The sequence below is a fragment of the Larimichthys crocea genome, chromosome XXIII (genome assembly GCF_000972845.2).
Source record: "Larimichthys crocea isolate SSNF chromosome XXIII, L_crocea_2.0, whole genome shotgun sequence".
In the NCBI taxonomy this organism is placed as follows: domain Eukaryota; kingdom Metazoa; phylum Chordata; class Actinopteri; family Sciaenidae; genus Larimichthys; species Larimichthys crocea.
The window spans coordinates 21297196-21305608 of NC_040033.1; the positions used below are offsets into that span (position 1 = coordinate 21297196).

Genomic DNA, 8413 nt, shown 5'->3' on the forward strand with positions numbered 1-8413 from the left:
CACACGCTGTGTGAGAAAGACGAGGCTTTGTGACAGGTTGACGTGTTTGTTGTTACGTGTTCACAGTTTGAGCATCTTCAGTCCTTCAGCATCTCGACTGCGATAACACACACACATACACACACACTGCATTGTCACAGAGCTGTGTTTACCCCCGAGGCCCCTGCGCACACACACACACACACACACACACACACACACACACACATAGATCTTGTCAGTACTGCACCTACTGTAGTACCTCCAACTTGTCACTTATCAGGACGTGAGAAAAGCAGCGTTGTGTTCACGTTATCCTCCTGAGATCAGGGATGCTGAGCCCAGTATCGACGCCTCTTGTCAGGAAGTTTACCATAAAAATGCCCCGAGATATGAATCAGTGTGTATCTTCAGAACAATGCTGCAGCCAGATCATGTCACAGGCTTTCATGTAATCTGTGTTTCCTGTGCACTTCAAACGCAACACGAGTGACCCTAAAAACAGTTCCTCCATCCTTCAGGTATGAAATATGAAATCTGCTATGTTAGAAGAACACGATGACTGTTGGTGTTTGTAGATCAGTGGTGGAGGAAAAATTCAGTTTCTTCAGTACGAGCAGTACCATGAAATGACTTCAGTAAGCTACTTCAACTTCCACTGGAACCCAGGACCTTCTGCGTGTAAAGCAGACATGATAACCTGTACACTATGGAACCTGTGACATGATGGTGTGAGACCAATCAAATAATGAAACACAAGCTCCAGGAACAAAAACACGAGCTGCCGTGGCCGAGCCGCTATAAATAAATAAGATAAATAAGATCAATTGTGTCTGTTGTTAAAGAAACCTTGTTCTGCCCTCGAGGTCAACGTTCCTACAGAGATGACGTCACATGAAGAGTCGACCAGAGACATTCATGGTTTTCTTCAGGTCTTTTGTTGGATGTTTAAAGATCCAGATTTGAGCTCAGACCTTCCTCTCTCAGCTCTGGTTCTGTGCGCCACGACTTGTGCTCACGTCTGTGCGAGCAGCTTTGAAAAGGCGCATCCATCAGGTCCATATGGGGGCCCTGAGGGCGGGAAGGGGATGGTGTGTGTGTGTGTGTGTGTGTGTGTGTGTGTGTGTGTGGTGCACAGAAGGCTGAGCAGCATGTTTCTCTCTCAGTATGAAGTCCAACTGGAGCACCAAGAGGCTCAAACTATTTAATATATTTAATAAGCATGAGAGGAGACGGCGTGATGTGCGTGATCCCATCCCAGACTGACAGATCTCTTCTTCTTCTTCTGTGGTGCCACAGAGCTGCATTGTTGTTCAAAGAGAGACACTGTTCTTCCTCCATCACCACGAACAAACTGTAGTTTGTTTACACACTGTCCTGGATTCATCCGCCGCTGCAAATAGTCCCCAACAAACACATGACTGACTGTAAGTTCTACGTCTGCTGGGGGCTGAACCCAGAAGCTTCTGCGTGTAAAGCAGACATGGTGTGACTGCTGAGTTAAAGCTCTGAGAAGTGTTCATGATCTATCTGACACGCTTTGTTGATGTTTTATTACTTTGGCTCGATGAGGTGGACGGTGTCTCAGATTTGATCTAATGGATGCTGAAATAACTCCGCTAACTGAGCTCAGTAGAAGCTCTGCTTCTTTTTGTTGTGTCTCTTCTTTTCCCTCCGAAGTAAAACACAGATCAGAGCAGAATCCACAGCACTGCGATATGTCATATATGATGTAGTTTTCACTCCAGTTCAATATCTTCAAAAAGTAAATGTACGTAAACAATGATCATTTTGTGTCTTTGCTTCCTTTCTGCAAACATAGATCAGTGTTCATGTTGCTGTTCACCTCCTGAGGCTGAAGAGCAGATTTAGTGACCACAGACACCTTCACAGCAGCATGACGCTGGATGGCTTGGTGGTGGTGCTGTTGTTGTTGTTGGTTTTGGTGGTGGTGTTGTTGTTGTTGGTGGTTTTGGTGGTGGTGTTGTTGCTGTTGTTGCCTTTGTTGTTGGTGCTGTTGTTGCTGTTGTTGATGTTGTTGTTGGTGGTGGTCATGTTGTTGTTTTTGTTGGTGTTGTTGGTGTTGGTTTTGGTGGTGTTGTTGTTGTTTGTGTTGGTTTTGGTGGTGGTGCTGTTGATGGTGTTGTTGGTGTTGGTTTTGGTGGTGGTGTTGTTGATGGTGCTGGTGTTGATGTTTTTGTTCTTGATGCTGTTGTTGGTGTTGGTGTTGGTTTTGGTGGTGGTGCTGTTGTTGGTGTTGGTTTTGGTGGTGGTGGTGTTGGTGGTGTTGTTGGTGGTGTTGTTGTTGGTGGTTTTGGTGGTGCTGTTGATGGTGTTGGTGGTGTTGTTGTTGTTGGTGCTGGTGGTGCTGTTGATGGTGTTGGTGGTGGTGCTGTTGATGGTGTTGTTGGTGTTGTTGGTGGTTTTGGTGGTGCTGTTGATGGTGTTGTTGTTGTTGGTGCTGGTGGTGCTGTTGATGGTGTTGATGGTGTTGTTGTTGTTGTTGATGTTGGTGGTGCTGTTGATGGTGTTGGTGGTGTTGGTGGTGTTGTTGTTGGTGGTTTTGGTGGTGCTGTTGATGGTGTTGGTGGTGTTGTTGTTGGTGTTGGTGATGGTGCTGTTGATGGTGTTGGTGTTGGTGTTGGTGGTGGTGCTGTTGATGGTGTTGGTGGTGTTGTTGATGGTGTTGGTGGTGGTGCTGTTGATGGTGTTGGTGTTGTTGGTGTTGATGGTGTTGTTGGTGCTGGTGGTGCTGTTGATGGTGTTGTTGTTGTTGTTGATGTTGGTGGTGTTGTTGTTGGTGGTTTTGGTGGTGCTGTTGATGGTGTTGGTGGTGTTGTTGTTGGTGGTTTTAGTGGTGCTGTTGATGGTGTTGGTGGTGTTGTTGTTGGTGGTGGTGCTGTTGATGGTGTTGGTGGTGTTGGTGGTGGTGTTGATGGTGTTGGTGGTGTTGGTGTTGTTGATGGTGTTGATGGTGTTGTTGTTGGTGGTGGTGCTGTTGATGGTGTTGGTGGTGTTGTTGATGGTGTTGGTGGTGTTGGTGGTGTTGGTGTTGTTGATGGTGTTGATGGTGTTGGTGTTGGTGCTGTTGATGGTGTTGGTGGTGTTGTTGATGGTGTTGGTGTTGGTGCTGTTGATGGTTTTGGTGGTGCTGTTGATGGTGTTGGTGGTGTTGTTGTTGGTGGTGGTGCTGTTGATGGTGTTGATGGTGTTGGTGTTGGTGGTGGTGCTGTTGATGGTGCTGTTGATGGTGTTGATGGTGTTGGTGTTGGTGGTGGTGCTGTTGATGGTGTTGGTGGTGTTGTTGATGGTGTTGATGGTGTTGGTGGTGTTGTTACGTCCTGAAGAAGTGAAGTGTCTGGAGCTGCTTCAGCTGCAGCAGTGTGTCAGTTTGGCTGCTGATTTTAATGTGAGAACGTTACTGTGGTTAGACAGTGTGTGTGTGTGTGTGTGTGTGTGTGTGTGTGTGTGTGTGTGTGTGTTCAATGAGGCGTTTGAAGCTGGCAGTGAGAAACCGGTTCCATGGTGTAGTGGTCATCGCGCTCTGTGTTACTGTCAGCGTTCATGACACAGTGGCATCATGGGAAATGTAGGAAGCAGTTTCTCTTGTGAAAGGTCGTTCAGTTTTCTAAATCTGTGTTCAAACTTGGTCCAGAGTTCTTTCTGCGAGATGAACTCTGTGCTGACGTGTTTCCTTCTTTCTGTTGTGGTGTATTCAAACCAACCTTCAGCAGCAGTTTCTCACTTCCTCTTGTCATTTCAAACGAGTCACCAGGAGTTCACTCACATCTCTGCGTCTAATCCGTAAATCTCTTTTTATCTCCTCCATCTTAAATCCTCCTGCTGCGAGCGAGAGGAAGGTGGCTTCTCTTTTCTCTTCTTTCTTTTTGTTTTGAGCTCCCTGATGAGCACCGATGAAATGACTTTAGCGGCGGCTGCTAATGCGCTATAATTGGTACGAGGGGCCGCTCGCTCTGAACAATTATGAGACGCCGGAGCTGTAATCTCTGCTGAGACTCTGAGGGAGGCGGGTTCTCTCCATCTTTGCTGTTTTATGTCTTTCAGAGATTTTCAGACGTCGGTTTTGACAGCGCAGGTTGTTCCTGCTGCAGCCTGGAGGATTCAGTTTTATTCTGACCGAGCTTCAGACAAAAAGAAACAAGTTATGTTCATATCCAGCTTCAATTCAAACATGTTCAATGTACAGAAGTGAACACAGGAAGTGCCACAACCTGCAGTTCCTCTAACGTCCACCTGAGGCTGGCTCCAGAAGTGAGTCAGTCTCCATAAGTCCCCATGTCCAAATGTCCAACTTCACAGCAGAAATAAACATGTTTACAGTTTTGTCCGTTCCTTGGTTTGTTTGCATGTGTTCCCTCACTGCAGCAGGTACCTGAAGAGACACTGATGATAGTTGGAATCACCTGTGCAGGTGGTTGAGACTATAAAGCTCCACCCCCTCTCTCTCTGACGGACTCTGTCTGTCTTAGTTGTCGTTAGTTAGTTAGTTGTTGTCCTACGACGTCACTGGTCCTCCCAAACTCCATCATCCTCTCTGGTCTCCAGACTTGAACCCAAACAGTTGAGAGGATTGAAGATGACAGTTCACCGATCAAATCCAAGAAGACTTGAAGATCTATCTACATCGAAATAACACGACGCAAAATGACGACGTTCATGTTCTCGACCCATTTTTCAAACCCACTTCAGCAGTTTGAGAAGAGAAGAGCTGAACCTCCTCGGGTCGTCCTCCAACATGTGAGCGTTGGTTTGGTTGATCTCTGCGGTTTGAGTTCAGATCATTGAAGAGTGCCAGCTGTGAGCTGTCACCGTTCTTCACTTCTGAAAAACTCTGCGGTTTGAGGTGGAAACCTCTGAAGTTCTTTTGAAACAAAAATAAATCAAAGACCTCCTGATATCAAACCAGGGAAAAGTGCACGGGGAGCTGAGTGAAATGTCACATTAGGATAAAACATTTCATGATTGTTTTCCTCCTCGTCAAGGAGAAAAGAACTTCCTACTCAATGATTTCACGTCCACGTCCACAAAAGACGAAGACAAAACACTTCAAAGTCTTTAAAGAAAGTGAAGAGTCGAAGATCTTCTCATTGTTCATCCTCAACAAACTCTACGTCTTCGTCCACGAATGACGTCTGTGTGAAACATTTTAATGTTAATTGATGCAGAAACTGTTGTTGGTTTGTTTTTTTCTTGGTCGTTGTCTCAGTTTATTTTTGCGTTCAACATTAATATTATATTAATCCTTTGACGTGGACGAAGCATCAGAACTACAACAGAAGCGCTGGGTTCAGTGTATTTGTAGTGAAGCCCTCAGCTCTGGGCTGTTTGTGGCGTCCTGCTCTCATCCATAATTCATCAGTTGAGCTGAGCAGACGGCAGCAACATAAGGAAACACATAGAAGCTGCCTCCCTGTAGGGTTGGAGCCGGGCTGGACGTCCTGGAGGAGAGAGGAGGCATTAACAAGAAGAAGAAGAAGCAGGCGACGTGGTGAGTGGATCCCTCCGGGCTCTGATGGATGGGGGGGAGAAACATTTGCTGAGCCTCGAGGACGCTGAAGGAAGAAACACAGCTGAGCTCCTACTTAATCCTAGGACAGTGAACGCATCACGTTTTATCAGTCACCTCTCTGTTTCTGTCTCGGTGACCCAGACTCTGGACGTGTTGTTCTGTTAAAGTGTCCAGACACACGACTGCACTGTGGTCATTGGAAAACTTGAAGATGGCGCTCGATCATCCCAGTGAAAGCTGATCAATCAAAAACAGAGTGTGCTGTGTTCTCATTATTATTATATTATACAACAAGCAGGTCCGACCGAGCAATCTGATTGGTCAGCTAGACGTTTAGAAAGTGCTCAGATCACTAACAATATCACTCCACCTTCTCCACACGGTCACATCCTGAAAACATGTAAACAAATATGAATCCACTGGAAGTACCTAAATAAAATAATACATCGGAATTTACTTATTTAGACCGCCTCGTTAACACAGGTGTGTACCTTGTTAATACAGGTGTGTACCTCGTTAACACAGGTGTGTACCTCGTTAACACAGGTGTGTACCTCCTTTGTGTTCAACAATTTGCTGTATAGACCTCTGTACAATATATTTTATGTATAGTTTGTTCTCTATCTATCTATCTATCTATCTATCTATCTATCTATCTATCTATCTGTCTATCTATCTATCTATCTATCTATCCATCTATCTGAACAGTTCAGTGAGCTCATAGAAAATGTTTCTGCAGACTAAAGGTGGACTGATGTGGAATATTCCGTTAGATAAAAACATGTTGTTCATTTTGATTCCATCCAGAGTCGACTGGTTGTTTAGTTCCCTGTTAAAGGGCCAACCTTCAGTTATATACATTTCTGGTTTATTCCTGTTAATTCCCATGGAAAGTTTCCGACATAGAAAATTTCCAGAATTTTGCAACCCTGCATGGTAACCGATGATATTTCTGTGACCCTGTCTGTTGACAGGTGTGTTCTGTTGGTTTGTTTCTGTCTGGTTCTGGAGACAGACAGACCCAGACACTGTGGTAACTTTCCCATTTCCCTGGAACTTTGGACTTTGAACATATGACCTCTGTGACTGCATGACATATTTCACATTGTAATATTCATCATAGGTCCTGTTGCTGTGAAACTTGCTTGGTGTTTTTGAGAGACGGCTGTGGTCGAGCAGCATAGAAGGTGAATGAGGAGAGGGAGTGCGGTGACTGCTGGTCGTCAAAGCTGGACCTTCAGGAGTCTTTGTGGTCAGCAGCAGCATGCTCGTCCTGTCACAGCTTTAGTGTTTCAGTCCATTTTGTTCCATGTGTTCAATTTTCTTTATGTATTTTTCATGAATTTGGAAGAAATGAAAACATGAAATTCTCTCCTTTGTTCTCCGATGTGCTGCTGGACGACATTTGAATGCTGCTACGTCCTCTGTTGTCGTCTGTGAGCAGACGGTTGATGACAGACCAGCAGTCAGCAGCGTCTCTCCTCACTGAAGCTCTGAATACTTGAGCAGGGAGCTGCAGGTTCTGGGTCAGTGTGTCAGTGTGTGATCTGCTGTGACACGGAGGAGGAGGAGGAGGAGCAGGAGGAGGAGCAGGAGCAGGAGGAGGAGCAGGAGGAGGAGCAGGGTGGATGATGATAGATTAGACTCAACATCATTGTGTGACAAACTTGTTGCATCTGAGGTTTTCCCTCTGATGTCCTCCGGCTGCTCCGCCTCAACTCTCTGTGATTTACAGAGTTTATGATGGACAGTGAAGTAAACTGCTGACAGCTGTAGCTGCTGTTAGCTCATGTTAGCTCAGTCTGTTAGCTGCTGTTAGCTCAGTCTGTTAGCTGCTGTTAGCTTATGTTAGCTCTGTGATGTCGTTTATCTGCGCGCCCTTGACTGCCTCCAAAAATTAATCCTGCCTGCGCACAACACGATGCGCCCCGCCACACGCTTCATATTCACCAACATGTAAATAGGCGTCATCAGGGCACCTACGAGGCTTCATCAGGAATCTAGGCCAGATCAGCATATTCATTAGCTCTGCGGGAGGAGAGCTGCTTCAGCCACAACACAACATGTAACAGACAACCAGTAAACGTCTGCAGTTTGACAGAACCGACAAAGGGTTAGGGCTCATGTGGTCAACATTTTAACTTCAAACAAACCGTTCTGGGTTCCCACTGGGATTGAACCCAGGACCTTCTGCGTGTAAAGCAGACGTGATGCATACACTATGGATGGAACCTGTTGAAGCCACGCCAACGGCTTCTTGCTCGCTCACTCTCTCCTTTTCTCTTCTTAGCTTCCTCCGTCAGCGTCCTCTTCACTCTCTTCTCCTCTGCCATCATGCCGTAGAAGCTGCTGATGCTGTAAACCTCTTCTTCTTCTTCTTTCTTCTTCCTCCCCCGGTGGTCCAAAACGCCTGTGTACAAACATTAACACTTCCTCTGTGCTCTGGCTCACAGTCCGGCAGCCCGGCTAACAGACCGAGCTAACATGAGCTAACAGCAGCTACAAACTGAGCTAACCTGATCTAACAAAACAGCTAACAGCCTGAGGCTAACATGAGGCTAACAAGCAGCTAACAGAGACCGAGCTACACATGAGCTAACAGCAGAGCTAACAGGACTGAGCTAACATGAGCTAACAAAGCTAACATACTGAGCTAACAGTAGCTAACAGCAGCTAAACAGACCTGAGCTAACATGAGCTAACAGCAGCTAACAAACTGAGCTAACATGGCTACAAGCAGCTAACAGACTTGAGCTAACATGAGCTAACAGCAGCTAAACAAACTGAGCTAACATGAGCTAACAGCAGCTAAACAGACTGAGCTAACTGACTAACAGCAGCTAACAGACTGAGCTACATGAGCTAACACACGTAACGAGATTGAGCTAAACCTGAGCTAAGAAC

General features: G+C 46.0%; 1 protein-coding gene across 2 annotated transcripts in view; it reads left to right on the forward strand.

The window, feature by feature from the left end:
• LOC104934194 (nuclear receptor ROR-alpha) overlaps window positions 1-8413 on the forward strand; it is a 74238-nt gene that overhangs the window by 33204 nt on the left and 32621 nt on the right. The gene's annotated exons all lie outside the window — the stretch shown is intronic.